This window comes from Canis lupus, chromosome 7 (genome assembly GCF_003254725.2).
Source record: "Canis lupus dingo isolate Sandy chromosome 7, ASM325472v2, whole genome shotgun sequence".
NCBI lineage: Eukaryota > Metazoa > Chordata > Mammalia > Carnivora > Canidae > Canis > Canis lupus.
In genome coordinates, this window is record NC_064249.1 from 77,088,355 (window position 1) to 77,115,305 (window position 26,951).

The window sequence follows — 26,951 nt, forward strand, 5'->3', positions numbered from 1 at the left end:
ATGTAATTTTTCTGAAAATCCAAGATAATCGACTAAAAAGTTCCTGAAACTAATAAGTTAGTTCAGGATCATTACTAGATAACATAAAAATGGAAAAGGTGATAGTTTTCCTATATGCCAAGAACTAAAGGAGAATTGTAATGGACCAAAAGATCCATTTTCAATAGCACCAAAACACTTTAAAAATGCCTAAGTTAAATAAGAAATGTACAAAACTACATGAAGGAAACTATACAATTTCTTGAAGGTAAACAGCCCGAATAAATGGGAAAGGTACCCTGTTCCTAGAAAGATAGTATTGTAAAAAACGTTCTTCCTATCAAAATAATTTGTCAATAAATATTAGTTTTAATGAAATTCCCAAAGTAATTCATTTTTATGAAATTTGATAAATTTATTCTAAAAATCATTTGGAAGAGAAAAAAGTGCATGTATATTTTAAAAACTTAAAAAACAATGAAGATACCTAGTAGAACTCAAACATGATATAAACATGTGATTTATGCATACACTGGAATATTACTCAGCCTTTAAAAAGAAGAAAATCCCACCATTTGAAACAAAATGCATATACCAGAAAGGCATTATGCAAAGTGAAATAAGTCTGTTAGAGAAGGACAAATACTGCATGACTCCACTTATTTGAGTTATCAAGAATAGTCAAACTCAGTGATTGCCAAAGGCTGGGCATTGGAAGAAATGGGGACTTGTTCAATGAGAATAATTTCAGCTATGCTAAATCAATAAATAGCACAGTGCCTTTGCTGTACAGCATAATTAACAATATGGTATTGTCACTTAAATTTTGTTACCATGTCCATGGTAATAGTGATGGTATCATGGGTATTTCATATGTCCAAACTCATCCAATTGTACACATTAAATATGTGTAATTCTTTATATATCAGTTATGCCTCATTAAAGCTGTTTTAACAAAAAGCTAAATTCTTTCCTCTAACCATCCTGAAAAGTAAATTCAAGATGGAACTAAGTGCTCAATATAATAATTTTATATTATACATGCAAATATTATGTACATAAGCAACAAGAAATCCACTTTAAAACTGAACTTTGACTACATAAATATTTTTTAATTGTATAAAAAAATCTATTGAAAAATTTAAAGACATGTTCAAGACTGGGAGAAAATATCTGCAACACATAGATGAAAGATTATAATGTATAAATAATGAGTTCCTAAAAACCAATTAGAAATATGCAAATAACCAAATGCAAACATTATTACAGGCCATGAATAGGCTAGTCACACAGAAAAAAAAAAAAAAAAAGAATGACCTATTAAATGTAAAAAGATGATCAGCTTCTCCAATAAATACAGAAATACAAATGAAAACAATTCTAAAATAAAAATCCATTATCTATCATATTGGAAACTACTTTAAAAATTAACAGCATCAAAGGTCACCTGGGTGGCTCAGTTGGTCGAGCCACAGACTCTCAGTTTTGGCTCAGGTCATGATCTCAATGGGATCAAGCCCCGCATAGAGCTCTGTGCTTATTAGCAGGGAGTCTGCTTGAGTACTCTCTCCCTCTGTCCCTCCCCCAACTCATGCACTCTCTCATTCTCTCTGTCTCTAAAATAAATGAATAAATCTATTTTAAAAATAACACCATCCACTGGTGTGGTGAGGAAAGAAAAATGGGCACTCTCATTTACTGTTGGTAGAGCTATAAATTTGTATAGCCTGTTGAAAGGAGAAGGAATGTTAAGAGGATCTATCAAAAACCTAAACTCATATACTCTCAGAAGCATCAGCCCAATCTCTATCAACTTATATACCCAAAATAAACACACATATATATAGAATTATGCACAAAGATATTTAACTATAGAGGGACACCTGGGTGGCTCAGTTGATTAGGGCTCTGCCTTTCACTCAGGTCATGATCTCAGAGTCCTCGGATCAAATCCCACTTCGGGATCCTTGCTCACAGGAACATTCTTCTCCCTCTCCTCCCTGCTTGTGTTCTCTCTCTCTCTTACTCTCTCTCTCTCAAATAAATGGATAAATCTTTTTTAAAATGATATTTGAACTGTAAAATTTTAGAGACAATTTGAATATCTATCAAAAGGGTAACACTTAATTAAAGTGCCCATAGGTTATGGAATGCTATGCTGCCTATACAGCTGATCTAAACATACTAAGATGAAAAATTCTCTAAAACACACAGTTAAATAAACAAAATCAAAAAAGTTATACCATGACACCCCTTTCATTGGTTTGAATCAGAGAGAAGAGCAGATTGTGATAATATTACAAACATTCAACAAAAGGGAGCTATCAAATCTAGATTTCCAGTAAATTCAAATAATTCCCCATAGTCAGTATATAGAAAAAATGGGTTAGGAAGTAAAGTCTTTTTTAGGACTTTTTAAAGAATGTAATATTTTTGTTTTAGCTTTGTTTTGTTTTATAACAGAAAATGCACTGACTCCTGTGCAATAAGTAAATGTTTTGCTTATGAGATTTGCTTCTACCTCTAGAGTAGAGTTCCATGATAAAAGTACCAATATCCATGTGTCAGCAAGCAATACACATCTCCCACATAATTCTCTCCTCCTCACCTTTTTACACACTTCATTACACACACACACACACACTTCATTTAGGAAACTTACTCTATATTTTCCTTCTCTATACAGCAAACTCAGAAAGTAATAACTTCTGAAATGTTATTATTTGGATGCAACTAACAAGTAGATCCTCCCACAATGACATCTATACACTCAAAAGAAATACAAAAGATCCTCCCACAATGACATCTATACACTCTTAAAGAAAACACCTGGATGGCTCAGTGGTTAAGTGTCTGCCTTCAGCTCAGGTCATGATCCCCGGGGGCCTTGGGATCGAGTCCTGTATCAGGCTTTCCTAGAGAAACCTGTTTCTCCCTCTGCCTATGTCTCTGCCTCTCTCTCTCTCTCTGTCTGTGTGTGTGTGTGTGTGTGTGTGTGTGTCTCTCATGAATAAATAAATAAAATATTTTTTAAAAAGAAAAAAAAAAACAAAAACAATGTTACAAGGTAACAAGAAAATGAACCAAAGTAGGCAGATTTTGAGGGAAAGTAGAAACTCAAAAGAAGTGGCTAGTATATGTTGAGTTTCCCATCTTTGTGGTTTTGCTCTGAGGGCAGTTGTAGTTGTGGAGTTATGGAGTATGACAAAAATTCTGATAAAAAGCTTACCATAGGGATCCCTGGGTGGCACAGCGGTTTGGCGCCTGCCTTTGGCCCAGGGCGCGATCCTGGAGACCCGGGATCGAATCCCACGTCGGGCTCCTGGTGCATGGAGCCTGCTTCTCCCTCTGCCTGTGTCTCTGCCTCTCTCTCTCTCTCTCTCTCTGTGACTATGACTATCATAAATAAATTTAAAAAAAAATTAAAAAAAAAAAAAAGCTTACCATAAAAAAAAAAAAGCTTACCATATTTCTGGAATTAAGGGACAGGAGAATGAGCCCAGGGTGGCCAGAGTGAGGGGAAAATTACTAAAAAAGAAGACAAGCAAAGAAGTAGTACCCCAAATTCTGCATACAGATTCTGCTCAAGTTTCTCCCTGGCCTCTGAATCACAGAGGTTACCAAAAGTAACCCAAACTAAGAGCTGAGCTGCCATCCACCACAGAAGCTACAGTTTGAGTCTAAGCTAAACCAAAACATTAATAGCCTTTGCAGCAATATAACAGAATCCAGAGTTTCCACAATATAATGTTCACAATGTCTAGAGCACAATTCAAAACTACCTAAAATATAAAGTTAGTATAGTATGGCCAATCTATTATCAAATAAATAAATGAGCAAAGAACCACATCAAGATGAGAGACAATTTTGAATTATCAGAAAATGACCTAAAACTGCTATTACAACTATGCTTAGTGGGGAAAAGGAAAATAAGCATCTAATAATGAATGAATATCAGCAGAAATAGGAACTATAAAAAAGAAACTACCAAAAAATGTAGTATGGAAATATTTAAGACAGGAAGTTAAAAGTAATTGGATCAGCTTGATATTAGAATGGAAAAAATGGAGGAAAAACTCATTGGACTTATTAAATCTGAAAAAAAAGAAAAAATTTGAGAAAAGTATGAAAGAGCCTCAGGAATATATAGGATCACCTCCAGCATTCTAAAATATATATAACTGGAATCATAGAAGAAATGAGACAGAATGGACAGAAAAAGTAGTTTAGGATATTATGACTGTAAACTTCCTAAATTTGGTGGAATACATAAATTTACAGATTCAAAAATCTCAGAAATCCCCAAACCCACAAAAATGAAAAAGATAGGGTCTAGACATATCAGAGTTAAACTACTAAAATCAAAGATATACAGAAAATCTTGAAAGCAGTCAGAAAATAAATGACACATTAAATATATGGAAACAATAACTACAGTCCCTTATGCACACTGATGCAAAAATCGTCCCCAAAATACTAGGAAACCAAAGTCAGCAACATGTTAACAAGATTACACACCATTACCAAGGAGGGTTTATTCCTAGATTATAAGGATATTTCAACATATGAAAATTGATCAACGTGATATGCCACATCAAGAATGAAGAGGAAAAACACATAATCATCTCAATCAATGCAAGAAAAGCATTTGACTAAATTGAACCCTTTTATAATAAAAACACTTAATAACCTAGGAATAGAAGAAAATTACCCTAATATAATAAAACCCATATTTGAAAAACCCACAATGAATATCACACTTAATAGTGAAAGACTGTAACGTTTTCCCCTAAGATCAGGAACAAGACAAGGATGCCCACTTTCATCACTTCTATTCAACAAAGAACTGGGAGTCCTAGCCAGAACAAACAGGCATCAAAAAGAAATAAAAAGCATGAAAAAGCATGCAGATAATAAAGGAAGAAGTAAAATTATCTCCATTCACAGATGATATTATCTTAAATGTGAAAAATCCTAAGGATTCCACAAAAATCTCTTAGAACTAATAAACATATTTGGCAACATGGCAACAAACAAAATCAACACACAAAACTCAGCTGCACTTTTATACACTAATAATCTGAAAAGGAAATTAAAAAAATAACTCAATTTAAAATAGCATAAAAAAATAAAATGGACTTAACCAAGTAGGTGAAAGACTTATACAATGAAAACTGTAAAATGTTTCTGAAAGAAAATAAAGAAGACATAAACAAATGAAAATATTTCCCAGGCTTATGGAGTAGAAGACCACATTGTTAAGATGTCAGTACTACCCAAAGTGATCTAAAGATTTAATGTAATTCCAATCAAAATCCCAACCAGGGAATGTTTTTTGCAGAAACAGAAAAACCTATCCTAAAATACCTATGAAATTTCAAGGAACCCCAAATAATTCCAAAAAAAAAAAAAAAAAAAACCTGAAAGACTCATTTCCTGATTTTGAAACTAACTATAAAGGTACAATAATCAAAACAATGTGGTGCTGGCATATTATAAACAGACGGATCAATGGAAGAGAACAAAGAATCCAGAAATAAACCTTCAGAATCCAGAAATAAATATATAGTCAAATGATTTTCAACATGGACGCCAAGACTATTCAATGGGGAAAAATACAATCTTTCCAACAAATGGTGCTGGGAAAACTGGTTATTCACATACAAAAAAAATAAACTTGGACTCCTAACACAATACACAAAAATTAGCTCAAAACTGATCCATAACCCTAAATGTAAGATTTAAAACTATAAAACTCAGAAGAAAACATAGGACCTGGCAATGATTTCTTGGAGATGACACCAAAGGCACAAGCAACAAGAAAAAAATAAACAAATTAAATTTCATGAAAATTAAAAATTTTGTGCATCAAAAGACACTGTTGACAGGATAAAAGGGCAACCCACAAAACAGGAGGAAATATTTGCAAATCATATATCTGATAAAATATTAATATACATATGGTGTATATAGAAAACTCCTCTATACTCAAAATTCAACTCAAAAACAAAGAACTCAATTTTTTTAAAAAATGGGCAAATGACTTGAATAGACATTTCTCCCAGAAGCTATACAAATGACTAATAAGCACATGAACAGAGGATCAACATCATTACTCATTAGGGAAATGCAAATCAAACCCACAATGAGATACCACCTCATACCCAGGAGGATGGCTAATATCAAAAACAAAAACAGAAAATAGCAAGTGTTGACACTAATGTGGAGAAACTGGAACCCTGTGCACTGTTGGTGAGGATGTGAAATGGTGTAGCTTCTACAGAAAATAGTATGGCAATTACTCAAAAAATGAAAAATATAATTACCATATTATCCAGTGATTCAGCTTCTGGAGGTATATTCAGAAGAATATATATATATGTATATGTATACATATATATATATTCTTATATATACATATATAAAATATATATATTATATAATATTATTCAGCCTTCAAAAGGAAATATTTTTAAATTCTGACATATATACCACATGCATGAAACTTGAGAACATGATGCTAAGTAAAATAAGCCAGACACAAAAAGACAAATTCTATGATTCCACTTACATAAGTTTCTTAGAATCATCAAAATCATAGAGTCAGAAAGGAGAATGGTGGTCACCAGAGGCTGGGAGGACTGGGAAATGGGGAGTTAGTGTTTAAATGGGTATGGAGTTGCATGTTTACAAGACGTAACAGCTCTGAGGATGGTTGGTGGTGATGGTTGCACAGTATGAATGTATTGGTATAATACTACTAAATTGTACTCTTAAAAATGGTTAATGTACAAATTTTATTTGTATTTTACCACAATAAAAAATGGGGGGAGGGAGGGAAATAGGGTAACAATTTAAGTGACCATAGTCTCTCCATCAGAAACCACAGAGGCCAACAGGCAGTGAAATATTATTTTTAAAGTGAATAAAGGGGGGAGGCAGGGAACTGTCAACCCAGAAAAATATCCTTCAAGAATAAAATCAAAGAATGCATAAGAAAATTTGTCAAAAAAAAAAGGAAATTTGTCACCTTTCCCCTTTAATTCCTTTCACTATTTTTTATAAGACTACTAACTCTGGGAAACGAACAAAGGGTAGTGGAAGGGGAGATGGGCGGGGCATGGGGTGACTGGGTGACAAGCACTGAGGGGAGCACTTGATAGGATGAGCACTGGGTGTGATACTGTACATTGGCAAATCGAACTACAGTAAAAAAACATACAAAAAATAAAAGAAAATGGTAAAACTAAAAAAAAAAAAAAAAGGAAAATTTGTCACCACCCAGATACATTACAAGAAATGCTAAAGAAATTTCTTCAAGGCAAAGGGAAATATCAGAAGAAAAACTCAGGTATTCAGGAACAGATTTAAAAAAAAACATTAAAAATGATAAATATATAAGATCGTTTTCTCTTAATTTCTTAAAAATATGACTGTTAGAAGCAAAAATTATGTTATCTTATAGAATTTTATACATATATATCAAGTACAACAAAAAAGACAGTAAAGGGTAGCATATGAACTTGTAAAGCACCAAATTATTTATGTTTTCTTGTGCAACAATATATTAGCCCTAAATAGACTATAAGTAAGGGAGCATATTGTAATTCCTACAAGCATTTTCTGAAATATAATTCAAAAACATATATCTGAAAAGCTAATATGTGGGACCCAGGAAATTTAACAAAAATCCCCCACCCCTGGACAAGCAGAGCAGGACTAACTCCATTTTGTGCTGCACCCGCCACCTCCTGTATGACCCCTACATGACCTGCTTATTGCTTAAGGCGCTGCCCCACCCTAGTCAAGCCGCTGGGCACACCCTAATCAGAAATGGGCTCATAACAATGTAACCCCCGCCTTGTGCCCGCCAAAACTGCACTGGGATTCTGACCAAAATAATAGGCCAGCTCAAATGGATACTATAGGGTAAGATGTAATTCAATCGGCCACCTGCATGTGGACCGATAGGATTGCAACTTTCTATGTGTGTTACAATCCCATTGGCCACTGGCCCCTATAAAGCTGCTACTCTTAGTCTCGGGGTCCAAGTCCCTGCTCCCGCTGTGTCGGGTACACTTGGACCCAAGCTGGAGCTTGTAAATAAACACTAGTGTGCTTGCATTGGTGTCCACTCTTTGGTGGTTTCTCGGATTTGCAATCTTGGGCACAATAAATAGAGAGTCAATTCATCAGGAAGATAACAGTTATAAATGTGTATATGCCTTAAGATACATGAAGCAAAAATTAACAGGTTAAAAGAAAAAAAGACAATTCCACCTTTCTCTAAGCAATTCATAGAAAAAGGAGATAAAAGGTAAATAAAGACCGAGAATCCAAGAAACATTGCCAACTACTTTGACCTAATTTCTATTTACAAAACATTAAACCCCAAAACTTCATGTACAAATTGTATGTTTACCAAAATAGAACATGTAGTGGGCCATGAAATAAATCTCAATAAATTTAGAAGTTCTGAACTTCAAAGTATGTTCTCTAACCACAATGGACTAAATTAGAAATCAACAGAAATAAGATATCTAGGAAAGGCCTCAGTACTTGGAAATTAAACAATGCATTTCTAAATTATCAATGTGCTAAAAAAGAAACCACAAAGTCTTAAAATATTTCAAAATGAATGATAATGAAATACAGCGTATGAAAATTTGTGTGATGTAGCTACAGCATTCTTAGATGGTAGTGGACAGTTTTAAATGCTAATATTAGAAAAGAAGAAATGTCTAAAACTGGTGATATGAGGTTCCACTTCAAGAAACTATAAGAAGAACAAAGTGCCTCCAAGGAAACAAAAAGAATGAAATATTAAAGATAATAACAGAATTTTTAACAAAATAGAAGATAAACAATGGAGAAAATTGACAAAGCCAAAAACTCATTCTATGTAAGGATCAATAATATGCTAACCTCCTAAAAAAGGGAGAGAACACATAAAAAAGATTCTACATACATTAAAGGAATAATAAAAGAATATTGAATAACTTAATGCCAAAAAAATGTTGACATCATAGAATGAACAAATTCTTTGAAAAATACACTTGACAGAAACACACAATTGACAGAAGATTAAAAAGGAAATCTGAACACCCTATAAGTACAAAATTAGTGTGTTACCTAAAACCTTCCCATGAGGAAAACTCAAGCCCCAGAGAGTATAATCAGTGAATTTTATCAAACTTTCAAAAAAAAAATAAATGGTACATGAACTTTTTCAGAAAATAGAGAAGGGAACACTTTCAACTGTGTTTTATTACCAGTATAACACTAATTTTAAAGAAACCCAACAGATATTTCAGAAAAAGAAAACTCTTGACTAATATATCTCATAAACACAGACATAAATTTTCTTAACAAATGTTAGCAAAGCAATCTAACAAATCACGAAAAGAATACTAATGATCACATAGGGCTTTTCCCTGGAAAGCAAGATAGGTTTAATCCTAAAATTGATAGAGATAATTCACAATGTTAATATAACAAAGAAAAAAAAAGTTAAGATCCTCTAACAGAAACAGGAAAGACATTTGCCAAAAGTCAAGACTCATGATATTCACCAAACTCAGAATAACAGGGAATCTCTTTGATTTCGTTAAAGACATGAAAAAAAGAAATCTACCACTAGCACACTTGATGGTGACATTTTGAACACTTCCCCCTAAAGCTGAGAATGAGTCAAGAATTTCCACTCTCACCACATTTATTCAATGTTGTCCTGTAGGTGCTAGCCATTTCAATCGGACAAAGAAAAGGAAAATAAAACGCATAAAGTTCAGAAATAAAGAAGTAAGATTGAAAAAAAAAAAAAGGAGTAAAGCTGGCCCTCTTTAGGGTCACCATGATCGTTTGCATAGAAAAATTCTGATAAAACTACAAAACAACTAATGAGTGAATTAAGGAAGGTCTGACTATAAGGTTTATATACAAAAGTCAACTGTACTTTTATATAATAGCAGCAAAGAATTGGGAATGAAATTTTAAAACATGTATCTGTAGGAAAATATGTATCTCCAAGAAATAAAAGCAGAGATGGTTTAACAAAGTTATGCAAGATGTCTTCACTGAAAAAGACCTAAGTAAATGGAGGGTTATATGGTGTTTATGATGTAGAAGAATCAATACTTTATGATGCCTGTTTTTCCCAAATTGGCAAGTCTAAAATCTGCAGGGCAGACCAGTAGGCTAGAACCTCAGGCAAGAGTTGATATTGTAGCCTAAAGCCAAAACAGTCTTCAATGAGAATTTCCTCTTCTTTGGGAGGATGAAAGGGAGTCAGTCAGTTTCTCTAAAGGCCTTTAATTGGATGAGGCTCACCGCCATATAGATAGTAATATGCTTTCCTCAAAGTCTGCTTACTTAAATGTTCATCTCACGTAAAAAATATCTTCACAGAAACATCCATACTGATGTTTGGCACATACCTGGCCTAGCCAAATTGGCACAAAATTAACAGTTACACATATATTTATTAGAAATGGATCATATATCTAACCTAAAAGCAAAAATTAGAGGCAGAGGAGAAAAATTTCTGTGACCTGGTGGTAAACAAAGATTTCTTAGGAAATTTTTTAAGAACACACAAAAATTATAAAAGAAAAAAGCAAAGATTAATTGGAAGTTATGAAAATTATAAGCTTCTGGTCTTTGAAAAATACCATCAAGAAAACTAAAAAGCAAGTCACAAAATGAGAGAAAATATTCACAATCCAAATATCTGATAATTGGGACTCCTGGGTGGCTCATTGGTTCAGCATCTGCCTTCAGCTCAGGTTGTGATCCCGGGTCCTGGGATCGATTCCACATCAGGCTTCCCTCCAGGAGCCTGCTTCTCCCTGTGCCTATGTCTCTGTCTCCCTCTGTGTGTCTCTCATGAATAAATAAATAAAATCTTTAAAAATATATATCTGATAATGGACTTGTACCCAGAATACATAAGAAACTTTTGTAATTCAATAAGAATTTAAACAACTCCGTTAGGTGTGAACAAAAGAATCAAACAGACATTTAATCAAAAATGATGTATGAATTACCAATAAGCACATGAAATGTACTCCACATAATTTGTCACCAAGGAAATGAAAATTAAATTCACAATGAAATATTACTACACACCCATTAAAATAGCTAAAGTCAAAAAGACTGGCCGTAGTGAGCACTGGGGAGAATGCAGAACAATGGAACACTCAGGGTAGAAAAATAAATTGGTACCACTGGAAAAGTGTTGGGCAGTTTCTTTTAAAACTAAGCATATACCTATCATACTGTATTGAACATATACCTGCACATTTACCCAACAGGATTGATAATATGTCAAACAAATACTTGTACACAAATTTCATAAGAGCATTATTTGTGATACCCCGTAAGTGGAAACAATACAAATGCTCATTAACAGGTGGCTGGACAAGCTGTGGCATACTTATCCATACAATGGGCTCCTACACAGCAAAAAAAGGAAAAAGATATGCAACAGTAGGGGTGAATCTCAAAATCATTACTCCGATGGAAAGAGCCAGACATGTCAAAGTACGTACATATGTGATTCCATTTACATAAAATTGTAGAAAGTGCAAACTAATGTGCAATGCCAGAAACTAGAGCACTGATTGCCTAGGGCCTAAAGTGTAGAGATGGCTGACTGCAAATGGGCATCATCTGGAGTGAGTGAAATGTTCTCTTCATGATAGTGGTGGTGGTTTCACAGGTATAAACAATCATCATAATTCATCAAATGGCACACTTTATATGGATGAAATATATTCAGTGTAAGTTATAGCTTAAAACAGCTCAAGAAAAGCATAGCCGTAGAGTCAGTGACCCTGTAATATAGCCACACAATGGGACAGATGGTAGCTACACTTGTGGTGAACATAGTGTAATGTATAAACTTGTCAAATCCCAAAGATGTACACCTGGAACTAATATAACATTGTATGTCAACTATACATAAATGAATAAACAAATAAGTGAATGAATGAGTAAATAAAATACAAGTTAATCAGTAAATAAAAGCACGGCCTTGCATGAGATTTTCTTCTTTTTTCCCCTTGGCAATCAGGAAGAGGAATAGGGAATGTCAGTTTATCAATGAGCTTGTGAAGCCTAACAAACCACTCCAAGAATTACAGACTTCAAACAACTAGTTCTGTTTTTAAATATATTTCATGGTTATCTTTAAATGTCCAAAATAATATGTTTGACAAATGATAACAGACTATAAATGTAGATATTTAGATACTAAAAAGAATGATATCCATTACCTGTTTTCCCTAAGAGTAGATGTTCTTCAATGGTCTTCTTTTCTCCCTCTTATTTTGAAATTTTCCAAACTTTTAGAAAAAATGCAAGCATTGTAGAGTGTACATCTGCATGCTTGCTTACCTAGATTCTACAGCTGACATTTTACTAGATGAAAACAAGTTCTTGGGCTCACAGTCCTACTAGATGGATGGGCTGGCCCAGGCTGGCCCACTGCTCTTGCTTACTGCCTGCATGGAAATGTAGGTGTGGGCTGGCTGGGCCTGGGCCTCTCTCCTGTGTCTGGCTGGTGGCAGGAGTGCCCAGAATGACTGGACCTTTGTCTAGCACCATCCAGCAGGTTAGCCAGAGCTTCTTACATAGCAACCAGTTCCAAAGCAGCAAGAGTGCAAAACTGTTGAGGCCTGGGCTTTTAACTTGTATAGCATATAACTTCCATAACATTACTCTCATTAGTGGCTATTGGCAACAAAGCCAACCCCAAATTCATTGGGAGGGGCCAATGTGGCAGGGTGGGGTAAACTCTATCTCTTGATGGGGTCATCACTTTTGAAGTCTACCACACTCAACTAATAGATGGCTTATGGACTAATTATCTAAAATGTCTGGAGTTGGGGCCCCTGGGTAGTGCAGTCCGTTAAGCCTCTGACTCTTGATTTTGGTCCTGATTTTAGGGTCATGAGATCCAGCCTTGGGCAGGCTCAGTGCTCAGCAGGGTGTCTGCTGGAGATTCTCTCTCTCTCTCTCCTGCCCCTCCTTCCTCTCTCTCTCAAATAATAAATCTTTTAAAAAATTTAAATTTTAAAAATTAAAAAATGAAAATAAAACATCTGGAGTCCACACCCGTCTCTTCAGTCTGTGTCCTCAGCTGACTCACAGAGTCCTAACTCACACATGGGCCCTGTTCCCCACCTTGTTAAGGATTCTCCTGCATACATGATAATAAGTGCTCATCAGGCCCCAGGCACTCTGCTTGGTATTGTGCATACGTTCCTCCTACACTCCTTAATGGTAACTGGAGATGCTCCCATTTTACAATTGAAACTCACAAAGATGAATACACATTATTTAACCTTGAAAGGTTATTTAAGCTCACAAAGGTTAAAAACACATACAAAGGTAAATAACAAGAAACACAGGTGTGACAGGGACGCAGAATTCAAACCTGGTTCTGTCAAACTCCTGGGCCTCTTGTCTTAAACACTACCCATGCTGTTCAACTGCTTCTAGAAATAGTAAATATTTTCATTTTTTAGTGTGGGACCCAGGAGATTTAACAAAATCCCCTACCCCTGGACAAGCAGAGAGGACTGACTCTATTTTGGGCTGCACCCGCCTTGTGCTGACCTGCTTATTACTTAGGGCACTGCCCCGCCCTAGTCAAAGACCAGGGCACACCCTAACTGGAAATGGACCAGCATGACTGTGCAACTCTCTGCGTATCCCATTGGCCACTGGCCCCTATAAAGTTGCTAAGCCTCTTAGTCTCAGGGTCCAAGTCCCTGCTCCGCTCCGTCAGGTATACTTGGACCCAGGCTCCAGCTTGTAAATAAACCCTCATGTGTTTGCTTCGGTGTCGGCTCCTCGGATTCGCGATCTTGGGCACAACATTTAGAGCTAAACTAATGAGAGATAATATCTAATTTTACCCCTGTATCCTAACCTTTCTCCAACACAAATATACACAAACACACACACACACACACCCCTACCTCGGGGCATCTGGTAATATTTTTTAAATCTCTTAGCAATTATTTTGGAAAAACAGTTTTGAGTGATGAGTCACTGCTTCGGTCTCCCACAGCTTTGTAATAGCAAAACCTGCTGGAGGTTAAAAAGGGATCAAGAGGACAGTGGAGGCAGGCAGAGGGGCTGCCTAGGGCCAGTTCAGCCGGTTGGCAAGGCCATGCAGCTGAGAACTGCTCATATTTTCCTCTTACTTCAGTGTACTTTTATGGCCTTATCCATCTGGTAGGAATCATTACCCAAAGGCCAATTTCTAGTTTCAGAATCAGAATGAAAGATAAGTCCTTTATGGTATCCTTTGGAGGATGTGGTGATAGAGTTTATGAAACTGAACAGATGAAAAATAATGAAATACCAGGACCTGCCCTTGTAGACTGGCCTGGGGAAAGAGCCTAAACAGGAAGAGAGGCAGGGAAGAAATTTAAAGGACTATATCATGCCTCTGGCCTGCCAGCAAGCCACCAGCCAGAGTACTTCATTCGTCCCTGAATAGGAGCCATCTGCTGATTCTTAGAACTTTCCCAGGCTCCACATGCTAAGATTCAAACATCTCACAGCATTATTGACAAGAATCTTGGAGTGGCAGATCCAGTTATAACATGGTGGTTGTTTGCCTAAAGATATTCCTCAAATATATTCTGCTAGCCCCAGGAGTTCCTCTTGTAGATGAAATGCTACAGTGTTATATGTTCCTGACAGAAGAGAGCCAAAATGAAAACCACTCACATGTTTAAAAAAAAAAAAAGAAAACTTTATATTATATGCTGAATCTTAAAATTTGGTTTTCAGAATGAGAGAAATCTGATTTTGAAAAAATTGTATCTTGATCCAGAATGGAGGTGATTTTTTCCTTAAGATCGTCTGCCATTCAGAATCAGGCCTCAAAGACAAAACAACAGAAGAGGAGGTAACATTGTTGGCTAATCTGGCATTAGCTAATTTAATTTTCACAACAACATTATGAGGCAGGGGTGATTATTCTCATTATTCGGATGAGGATTTAGTTTTCTGAAGATCAAGCAGCCAGTGAGGGGAAAAGCCAGGATTCAAACTCACGACAGTGTGACTCCAAAACTGAGCTTTTTTCACCTCCTGAAAAGGGGTAAAAGCGAGCAATGTCAACTCCAAGAATGTAGACAGAGTATACAACATAGAAACTTAAGATACTTTGGGTAAAATTTAGAAGGCAGCACTGGATTAAGGGGAAGCCTTCCTGGGAATTATTCCATCTCCATCCCTCATTCAATGGCTAGAACTGGCCCAAGATAAACCTTCCCAGGCCCTGCCACAGTAGATAGCATCTTCAACAGGGAATTTCAACAAGCCATAATGTAAATAAAGAACATCTCTCCTTGACAGTTCTGGTCTATCTCTGTTGAGTATTTGATTTTCCATTGCAGTGATCCTTAAAGTAGGACCCCAAATCAGCAGCATCAATATCACCTGGGAGATTATAAAAAATGGAAATTCTCAAGCATATCCCCAGACTTACTGAATCAGAAGCGGTGGGGGTGAGGCGTAGAGATTAGTGCTCTAATAAGCTTTCCAGAGGATTATGTTGAGCACTGAAGTTTGAACTTCTGCTCACATATCCCCAGTGCACAGCAAATTGCAACTCTCTCAACAGATATTTTTACTACAGCACAATGCAACCATATGCCCCCATCACAGACACTGCGACCAGCCAGTGTAAGTATCAAGTCAGTAGTCATAGATGCCTCAGTAGCAGTATGGACAGAGGCCCCTCAAGTGCCTGGACAGGAGGCCCTTACTAGTCACAGTGACTCAGCCTTAGACCATGTCTCAGCTCTAATCCCACTTTATGAGCTCCATCCCTCATCACTGAGCTTATTTTGACTCCAAGGATTCAGGTCCTTTTAGGGAACTGTTTTCAGCCTCCTAAATATTAATTTGATCAAGATTGTGTTTTTATCTCTTGATAAAAATATGCCAATGATTTTTTTTATTAATTTCCCTATCTACCTGTGCATCAGAGATGGTATCTAGGGGCATCTGGGTGGCTCAGTTGGTTAAGCGTCTGTCTTCAGCTCAGGTCCCCACTCAGTAGGGAGTCTGCTACTCTCCCTCTCTCTCCCCCCTAGCTTGTGAGCTCTCTCTCAAATAAGTCTTGGGGGGGGGGGGGAATGTCTGTTTACCACAGAGGCTCATAGAACAAGATGCAAACATAGATCCAAGTTGACCTGAGGACCCAGGAGTAAAAGTGCTCTCGAGACTGATGCCCTTCCAAAGATAAACTTGTGTCCTCCAACCAAATGTCAGTGATGTGCCTCCATTCTATCTCATGATTGAGGCATTGGCTCTGGGAAAGACCTGCTCACCTGTCAGATTAATGACAAAGAAGGCCAAACCCTCCAGTGAGGAACCTGAGCCCAGGTGACATGGACAATATCTCTGGCTTGCCCATGACTTGTTCATCATGAGTAGATGTTTGCCACTGTTCTTTATTTTCTTCAAGTTTTTATTAGTTTCAGGTGTAGAATTTAGTGATTTGACACTTCCATACAATACCTGGTGCTTATCACAAGTGAACTCCTTAGTCTCCATCAACTATTTAACCCATCTCCCCACTTCACTCCCCTCTGGTGATGATCAGTTTGTTCTCTATAGTTGAGTCTGTTTCTTGGTTTGCTTGTGTTTTTCCCCCATGTTATTTCTTAATTCCACATAAGAGTAGGATCACATGGTATTTGTCTCTCTCTTACTTCACTAAGCATAATACTCTCTAGCTCTATCCATGTCCTTGCAAAGAGCAAGATTTCACTATTTTTATGGCAGAGTAATATTCCATTGTATATATTTATACTACATCTTCCTTACCCATTCATCAGTTGATGGATATATGGGCTATTGTTGGTAAGACTGCTATAAACATCAGTGTGCATATATCCCTTCAAATCTGTATTTTTTTTATCCTTTGGGTAAATACCTAGCAGTAAAATTGCTTGATTATAGGGTAGTTCTATTTTGATTTTTTGAAGAACTTTCATACTGTTCTCCAGAGTGGCTGCACCAGTTTGCTTGCCACTGTTCACATTTCCCATTAACATCCTGATTCTCATGTTTCTCTTTGTAAACAACACAATTTCACCAAGAATATGTTAGAATTTCAGTGACTACTTGAGAAAAAATTTTGAAAATCATGTAAGAGACACTTTAGAACAGAAGGGGAATGGAATCTCTTAACATTCGAGAGTTACCGTGCTTTAATTGACATGAGAGACTTCAAAAAGAAATTGATTCATAAATTCCTTTTAAAAATTTTAATCCAGTATAGTGTTAACATACAGTGTTAAATTAGTTTCAAGTGTACAATACAGTGATTCAACGATTCCGTAACACCAGGTGCTCATCACAAGTGCACACCTCAATCCCCATCACCTATTTAACTCATCCTCCACTCCCCTCCCCTGTAGTAACCATCAGTTTGCTCTCTATAGTTTAGAGTACATTTCTTGATTTCTCCCATTTTTCCCCTTTGCTCATTTGTTTTGTCTTGTTTCTTAAATTCCACATATAAGTGAAATCATATGGTATTTGTCTTTCTCAGATTGACTACTTTCACTTAGCATAATACTAACTTCATCCATGTCCTTGCAAATGACAAGGTTTCCATTCTTTTTATGGCTGAGTAATATTCGTGTGTGTGTGTGTGTGTGTGTGAGTGTGTACATATATTGCCACCTCCTCTTTATCCATTCATCAATCAATGGACACTTGGGCTGCTTCCATATCTTAGCTATTGTAGATAATGCTGCTATAAACATAATGGTGTGTGTATCCCTTGGAATTAGTATCAAAACCTATATCTTTGGGCCACCTGGGTGGCTCAATCAGTTAAGTATCTGCTTCTTGACCTCAGGTTTTGATCTCAGGTTTGAGTTCAAGCCCCACACTGGGCTCCACACTGGGCAGGGAGCCTACTTTAAAAAAAGAAAAACCCACCACCACCACCAACAACAACAACAAAAACACCTGTTATTCCTAAACAAGAGATTCCTTGATTAGGTCAGGTACTGCTCTTGCTCATTTTGTCTGCCCAAACCCTTTTCTTTCCTCTGTACTTTCCTCTACCTTCTGCTCTGTCTCCCCTTTCTACCTCAACATCCCTTAAGTCTCTTGAGTCACTGTCTCTTAGAGCAAAACCACTGAACAGGGAGTCTATACAAGTAGATTTTAACCCACGGGCTAGGTCAAAATTAAGAGGCATCATGAAAGACTTTCCTAAGCATAAAGAAGATAAAAAATATATTGAGAAATCCAGAATAGTCCTAGCATTAAAACCCTGATTGCCACACATATCAAGTAGTCTCATGCTGGCAGGTCCCTGAAAGACAAAATCCTCCATGGGAAAGGCTGACAGTGATCATGCTGTTGAAGTGATCTAGGACTGTGGTTCCATGGAATGGCTAATTAGTTCAATAGGGCTGTCAAAATAGACAATCTTTCTTATGGGTAGTGCGTGACCATGAACCTGTAAAGATTGACTACAGTCTTTACTCTTGTAAGCAGAGAACTGATGAAGCACCTGGAAAATTCCAAAACAGATTGTTCAGCATATTTCTAAAGCACTGGGCACAGACTCCAATGCCAATGTGACCACCGCTCAGACTCAGCTGTCTGTCAAAGAGACAAAACCTGAAATTGGAGATTTAATTAAACAAGTTAGAATGGTAAAGAGCTTTTTTGTTTGAACTATAGCATTTGAAAGAATTTTGAAATGGTAAAAGAAAATGAACTGATGAATGGATAAAGAAGTGGTATATATGTACAATAGAATATTAGTCATCAAAAAGAATTAAATCTTGCCATTTGCAATGATGTGGCTGGAGCCAGAGTATTATGCCAAGAAAAATAAGTTTGTCAGAGAAAAACACCATATGATTTCACTCATATATGGAATTTAAGAAACAAAACAGATGAAATAGGGAGGAGGGAAAAAAGAGAGAGAGAAGCAAATCATGAGAGACTGTTAACCATAGAGAACAAACTGAGGGTTGATAGAGGAGGACGGGTGGGAGGTGGGCTAAATGGGTGATGGGCATTAAGGAGGGCACTTGTGATAAGCACTGGCTACTATATTTAAGTGATAAATCACTAAATTCTACACCTAAAACCAATTTTACCATATATGGTAACTAGCTAGATTTTAAATAAAAACTTGAAGGGAGAAAAAAAAGAGTAATAGATTAAAAAATAATATTCAGAGGAAACTTTGAAGTCTCCAAATTAAACAATTACATGCCCCAACACAATGGCTTAAACCCACAGGAGGAATTCCCAGATGAGGACTCTTGCAAGTAATAGAGGCAAAAGGGGGAATAAAAAATATGATAGTAAATTTAAGTAGAAAAATACGATGACCAAACAATGCGGGTGCTCTTCCCCATCGTGCGCCCAAGCTTTCCCTGAGGACTACCAATGCTGTGTATATCTCTAACAGTCCCCAAATAGGTCCCAAGTCTAGGCTTCTGTCACTTTTTGACATTTCTTCCTTCTGTTACCACACCTGCTAAATAGAGCTTCCCTGTGTTAATGGAATTTCCAAAGTCTTGTACTTCTGAAAGGTCTTTTCTTTGACATTTCTGAAGACTCAAATCATAACTAATTTGGACATTCACTTGCCAGTTAATTTTTACTTATAAACCGATTTATATTTAAATGAAACCCAAATTGAACAGCTCTAGAAGGAACTAGACTCATGAGTAAAGGGCTCCACTGACTGGAAGAAGTAATGGAACCACACCCATTATGGTTTAATTGGTCCCTCTAATTCTCTCAACGACCCCTACAAATGCTTTAAAACCAAAATTCATAGAGGAACTGAAAAACAGAGATGGATTGGGAAGAAATCTTACCATACTTTGTACCAAACCTTGTAATATTCTTTTCCTCATAGTTATGACATCCAGAAATTGAGGGCATTATTTATCCAGGACATCAGAACTATAAATACAATAGCCTTACCTCTTTTTCCTATGGTATCAAACTCCGATGTCATCCTATCCTGGGTACCACCTAAGCCCTCATATTTCACATCTCGCTCTTTCTCCAGCAGACCAGATTCCTCTAGATTAGGATACCCAATACTTGTTCATTTCTTTCTGGGAAGGCCTACATTATGCTTGGACATCACACCTCAGAATTTTACAGAAGCCTTGTATTACTTTTTATAAATTCTTAACCAAGATCTTAAAGGCCTTAAATCTTCTAAGAAGAATTACTACAGACAACGGGTTCTTAATTTTCATGAAAATTTCATTTCTACATGATGTAACTAAGTCCTCACTGGAAACCCAATCATAAGCAGGCATTTTGTGATTTGAAATTGGCCTAGGGATGTCTGAGTGCTTCAGTCAGTTAAGCATCTGCCTTTGGCTCTGGTCATGATCCTGGGGTCCTAAGATTGAACCCCACATCATGCTCCCTGCTCAGCAGGAAGCCTGCTTTTCCTTCTTCTTCTGCCCTCCGCAACCCCCAGCACTCATTCCCTCTCTCTCTCCCTCTCAAATACATAAAATATTTTTTAAAAGAAAATAAATTAATCTTCTAAAAGCCTCCCATAACTAACCTACCTGGTTATTATAATACGTCCACTTGTTGGTGCACAAAAATTCTAGACAAACCCTTGGAGTTTTGACTCAGCTTCATGGGCACTGTAGAGACCAACAACTTATTATAACTTTTCACTGGTGGCATAGGCAAGTCTGCCTTGTTTCAGAGCAGTAGCAGCATCACCTAAGTACGTGGAAGCATTAACCAACTTAAATTTTACCCCTTTGAGTGTAAGGTCTTTCATGGTATATAGACTTTGTCACTCACTGGAAAAACTTAACATTTCTCAACAAGTGGAACCACCTCACAGAAATTCTTGCTATTTTCAATCTTCATTTTTCTATCCACCCTTGTATTATCTTGAAACCTGCTACACTTCTACCACCTGAAGAAGAGGGATCACAACTGTTAGCATCTTGGGAACTCTCCCTGCCTCAAATGAATGTTAGAGATGTTCATAGAAAATCCACATTTAATATCATTTGTTGATGAATCACATCTTAATAGACCTATCAGTTTTAAAAAACCAATGACGGAAAAAAAAAAAAAAAAAACCAATGACGGTACCAATTTGTCTAGGTTCTCCAGGCTGGACACGTCATAAGAACTATCATCTTTAGATCATGAGCTCTTAGCAGAGGCAAATCAGTTCAAGTGGAAGAGCTCAATGCACTCTTTAAAGCTTGTTAATGAGCTCAGGATAAAAGGATTAATATATACCTTGTGGGGATGTGCATGATTTGAGAGTGCTCTGAAAATAAGATCAGTAAGCAGCCCGATCCAAAATGATCCAATGAGGGCAGCCTCTGTGGCGCAGCGGTTTAGCGCCTGCCTGCAGCCCAGGGCGTGATCCTGGAGAGCCAGGATCGAGTCCCACGTCGGGTTCTCCGGGTTCTCTGTGGAGCCTGCTTCTTCTTCTGCCTGTGTCTCTGCCTCTGTGTGTGTGTGTGTCTCTCTCATGAATAAATAAAATCTTTAAAAAAAATAAAATGATCCAATGATATTGTGCCAAGTAAATTAAGCCAATCAGAGAAATACAAATACTATAGGATTTCACTCATGTATAGAATTTAAGAAACAAACATGGGCAGCCCAGCTGGCTCAGCGGTTTAGCGCCGCCTTTGGCCCAGGGTGTGACCCTGGAGACCCTGGATCGAGTCCCACGTCCAGCTCCCTGCATGGAGCCTGCTTCTCCCTCTGCCTGTGGCTCTGCCTCTCTGTGTGCCTCTCATGAATCAATAAATAAAATCTTAAAAAAAGAATTTAAGAAAACAGATGAACATAGGGGAAAGGAAAGAAAAATTAAATAAGAGGAAATCAGAGAGAGGGACAAGCCATAAGAGACTATTAACTATAGGAAACAAACTGAGGGTCAGGGGAGGGGAGATGGGTGGGAGGATGAGGTAACTGGGTGATGGGCATCAAGTGGGGTACTTGATGTAATGAGCACTGGGTGTTATTTGCAGCTGGTGAATCACTAAATTCTACCTCTGAAACTAATACACTATATGCTAACTAACTTGAATTTAAATAAAATCTTTAGAAAATGGAAAAAATAATAAAATAAAATAATAAATAAAAATAAATAAAATAATGGAGCATGATGTGGGGCTCAAAATCATCAGATTAAGGAATTCCTAATACCTTGATGCTATTATAAAGGTAGAAGCATACACAAAAAAGCATAATTTGGATGCTAAAAACATGTTCTAGCTGAACACTCTGCCACACGGACAGCCTTTACTACAATCAAGGCCTTCTGATACTATACATGGTCAAATTTATTTGGAGAATATAAATAATAGTGAAAGGAAATAAAGGGGAAAGGAGAAAAAATAAGTGGGAAATATCAGAAAGGGAGACAGAACATGGAAGACTCTTAACTCTGGGAAACGAACTAGGGGTGATGGAAGGGGAGGGGGGTGACTGGGTGGCGGGCACTGAGGTGGGCACTTGACGGGATGAGCACTGGGTGTTATTCTGTATGTTGGCAAATTGAACACCAATAAAAAATAAATGTATTATTAAAAAAAATTCTTAGGCAATTCCAAAGACGCTATTCTATGATATCAAAAAGTAGCTCCAGAATCAGATAAAAAGATATTGGTAATGGTCTGGATATGTACTGCATGAAGATAATCTTTCCCACTCTTATACTAGCCTTCCAGTGATTCCAGAGAACTTCAAAAATGTAACCTTGCAAAATAATTTCCATAAAATTCCCATCAGAATAAAAGACACTTAACTCTGGTGGGGAAATTTTACTATAACTGCTGAGCAAGTACATGGTGCATATCCCATCTCTCACCAACATCACCTCTGAAAAGTATAAAGGTAAGACATGGATAAGAGACCAGACCTCAAGGCCCCCTTAGACCCAAACAAATTTCATACAGTTACCATCATCCTACCTTGAAAATTCAAATCCCATATGTGTCCAGTGCTAAAGGAACTTATGTCACTGAAACTGTCATCAGGAAGCTGAAAAATCTCACCACTCATTCAAAAACTCCATTTTATCCATATTTTCTTTGATCTTCAGATATCTACCAGAAAGAAAAACAAAAAAGCTCTTTAGCCAATTCTTGAAGAAGAAAAATTGATCCGCAGCAGTTTGTGAACTTAACAACTATTCTGGATTACTTTTTTTTCTTTATTCACAACTCCTCATTTCAAGTTTCAAAGTATACCTAAAAGGTAGAGACATTCTGCACATTATGATTCTAAGAACTACAGAAGGACTAGACAATGCCACTAAGGCTATAGATCTCCCACCAAAGAATTTCACAAGATCAACAAAGTGGTTCAAAATTGAGGAGCCCTAGTCATATGCAGCTTTGCAGCTTTCAAAGCAAAATGTGTGACATTTTATGGGAATAATGTGCCTATTGCTCACAAACTTTTCCAGACTATTGTTCCTACAAATATCTGAAAAACACACAAAGAAACTATAACATTAGGTAATCTGATATCCTTAGGTCTGCTATGACAGGCTCTATAGATTGGGACAGGATATGTTCTCTGGTTTAATTTGACTGCTCATGGCTTCTAGATTCACAGTGGGCTACATACTATGATTATAATCCTCTTAGTATTTGCAACTTTGCAGCATTCAAACATATGATTCCCCAAGTCTAAAAGGCTGTTACTCTGCCACTGTCTCACCAATGACTGTTCAACAGAAACAAAACATTATCAAGAGTTTTAAGACTCAAGTGACCTCTTGGGCAGCCTGAGTGGCTCAGCAGTTTAGCGCCACCTTCAGCCCAGGGCCTGATCCCAGAGATCCGGGATTGAGTCCCACGTCGGCTCCCTGCATGGAGCCTGCTTTTCCCTCTGCCTGTGTCTCTGCCTTTCTCTCTGTGTCTCTCATGAATAAATAAAATCTTTTTTAAAAATTTTTAAAAATTAAAAAAAAGACTCAAGTGACCTCCAACATAGCCTCAGATACTTTGACCAGCAGTGTAGATGTAGAATGATCACCATCCTGAGAATGTGGTCTACTCTATAGCATTAGCTTAAGTATAGCCAAAAGGCAGGGCTGAGGAAAAAAATTTTATTTTTAAAACCACAACATGCAAAATAGACAAACTGCAAAGTAACCAGAGCTTGCAAAACAGAGAAACTGTATAGATATCACATTTAAAACACAAACCCATTAAGCTCAATAGTTGTTTCCAACTATATGTTAGAAAAATAAAACCAGTTTCAATAATAACCTTGCTTCACATACCAACCCAATAAGCTATTCCCTAGTTTCTAACTTCCAACCAATTGTTGCCAAACCTTACTTACCACGTCCCACCTAAAACTACCCCAAGTCAAACTCCTCTCCAAGAAACCGAAGAGCTCAAGCCATTAAATTCATTTGGTGAAGGCTTTCTCCCCTGACAAGTTTCTAATGAACTCATCTTGTTTTCCAATCACAGCTAATTTCTCCAACCACGTTTATGGGATATTTGACTGAAAACACCTGGATGAACTTGGAGAAAGGCCCATTTTCCCATGTATAGGAGATGATAGCACCTCCATGCAGTTCACTGTATGTTCTTCTTGCCCAAACATGAATGACTGGCACCTGGCAGGCATACAACATCTGCTAGATGAAAAAATTAAGCCACTTATATTAAGTAAAGAGGTTTTACTGAGGTTAAAATGCCTATTTATAGTTGCCTATTTAATCTCAGGAAAATTACTGAAAAGCAAAAGCTTCAAGTGCATGAAAATATGCCCACTGTATACTGAATGAAAGCAATGCTGAATGAAAATGTTCAGAGCAAAGCCAAAGAGTATTTTTGTGCCAGAAGTTCAATAAGTTGGATGCTTTAAAATTGTTTTCTCTTAAACGTCTCAAGTACATTCCTCAGCTTTTTAAATAAAGGACTAATGTTACTTCTTCAACTGAAAACCCTGCTAATCAAAGACCTCTATGGGGCAAGATAGGCAGAGGCCAGGCTCTGGAAGGCTCTTCTTCTGCTTCATCATACTGAGGGCCTATCTCACTGCTCTCTGTAGGAAACCTGGACTCATCAGTTCCCAGGACAAGCCAAGGCACAATGGAAAAACAGCGACTATGATCTGCAGAAGATGCTATAGGAAAGACACCAGCAGACTGGAAGTGAGGGGAAAGCCAAGGGCGGGCATTTGGTGCATGTACAGATGAATAACGCAAACTGCAGAGTGATAGCTTAGAGAAGTCTCAGCCAGGCCCCTGCCCTCTGATTATTGCCCACAATATTTTGTCTGCACCAGTCAAACCAGAAAGTTGAGAATGAACCAAACAATGAAAAGGATGTGGGAAAGAACATTTTAGGCAGAAGAGACAGCCCCTGTGGAAGCCTTAGTGGAGGAAAGGTGAGGTTAATGAAAAAACTTAAGAGATAATAATGCATGAAAAAGAGAGTGGCCCAAGATGAGGAGACATATTTCTAAATCAATCTTACATGGTCATTTCTGTTCCTAAGACATGAACGAAGCAAATGCCTTTCTTATATTTCCCAAACCCTATCTTTATTTTCTGTTCTCTGTCTCCTTTCCTACCCTTTCTTCAAGGGAACTCACATTTACTTGCTCCATGATAAAGCTGGGGTTTGTATATTCATTTTTCAGGCAGTCTTTCCTGGATGTTCTCTATCTACATCTGGCCATCTCTTGTCTCTTCTTGGCTTCTCTGATTTGGGGGGGTTTGGTCTTTTAACTGGAAGAATGCCTTAATACATCAGTGAGAAGGATGTTCGAGGATTGTAGAAAGTCTTCTTTCCTTCCCCCACATCCATTAGAAAGTAGTTTAAAAGCAACCATTCGGGGATGCTCTAAAACTCAAATCACCAACAGGCATCCCGTAGGTGATCTATGGATCTGTGGTAGGCTGCCTACTCTTGATTGCACATCATCTGCCATTTTAGCAAGAATGTTTTTATCTAATAAGCCTGCACTATGAACTTCCAGAGCTGAGCCATCTCTCTGTAAAGAATTTAAGAAGTTTAGTCAAAACATGGAAAAGCTGAGTTAATCAGCAAGGAAAACTAGTACCTTCAATGAATGAGGGGAAACGTGTCAGGGGTCATAACATCTATGATTCCATTGCATCATTTATTGTAAGTTTGTGCTGTGAAGTCTATAAGTCAGGTTTATTGAATGATGTAATGGAGGAAGCTGTCTACTTCAGTCTTACTGGGTTGAGTAATATAAGACTCTGAGGCCTAGAAAAGGTATTCGATTTTCTTTACTTTGGTCATATGGCTAAACTAGGGAAACTAGACAGAGATCTACTAATCTATTGTCTCACGTCAAGGATCTTTAGAATTATAGCTCTCTCCCCAGTGCTTCACCAGCTGCTTCATTATTACTGATTTAACAGAACATTTGAACACACTGAAATTTATCCTTCAGAAGCAGAATAATAATTTTAAAATTCCTGATTTCCTCAAAAAAGTGCACTTGTACGGACTCAAGCTCAATTTTCATACTGGAACAGGAACATTCTATCCAGAAGCCATGGCCCTGAAGTCACTGAATAGAAGGTGAAGATACACCTGCCTTATAGATATTTGGAAGATTTCATTTGCCAAATGGAGGTTTCCAGGCTATGGGCTTCAGTGAAAGCCATTGCTCGTGCCTAATTCAGAGAGAAAGCTTTGCAGTTTAAACATTACAAAACATTACACCATCCTTTCAATTTGACTCTATGTCTGTCCCCTTTCCATCATCAAACAGCCCCTCTTACAAAAGGTCAAAAGCAGAGGTTTTCTTTGTGATCCTTAACCAAGAATTTTTTCTCATTCTTTTCACCAACTAATGGGTTAGTATGGCAGCATCTTCAACAGCCAAAGCCATATATCAAAAATTATGTTATGGAAAATTCCTATGATTGATAATAA

General features: G+C 37.2%; 1 long non-coding RNA gene across 4 annotated transcripts in view; it reads right to left on the reverse strand.

Moving 5' to 3' along the window:
- Positions 1-14,906: 14,906 nt before the first annotated feature.
- Positions 14,907-26,951, reverse strand: part of LOC112648091 (uncharacterized) — a 40,715-nt gene continuing 28,670 nt past the window's right edge. The window contains exons 2-5 of one of the 4 annotated variants that reach the window (XR_007412192.1): positions 22,983-23,117; positions 20,592-22,890; positions 15,491-18,654; positions 14,907-15,090 (exon numbers count right to left, since the gene is read on the reverse strand). This is a non-coding gene — a long non-coding RNA (uncharacterized LOC112648091). Of the gene's footprint in view, positions 15,091-15,490; positions 18,655-20,591; positions 22,891-22,982; positions 23,118-26,951 lie in introns of those variants that run through there. The other 3 variants (XR_007412194.1, XR_007412193.1, XR_003128739.3) reach the window with 3 other exon arrangements.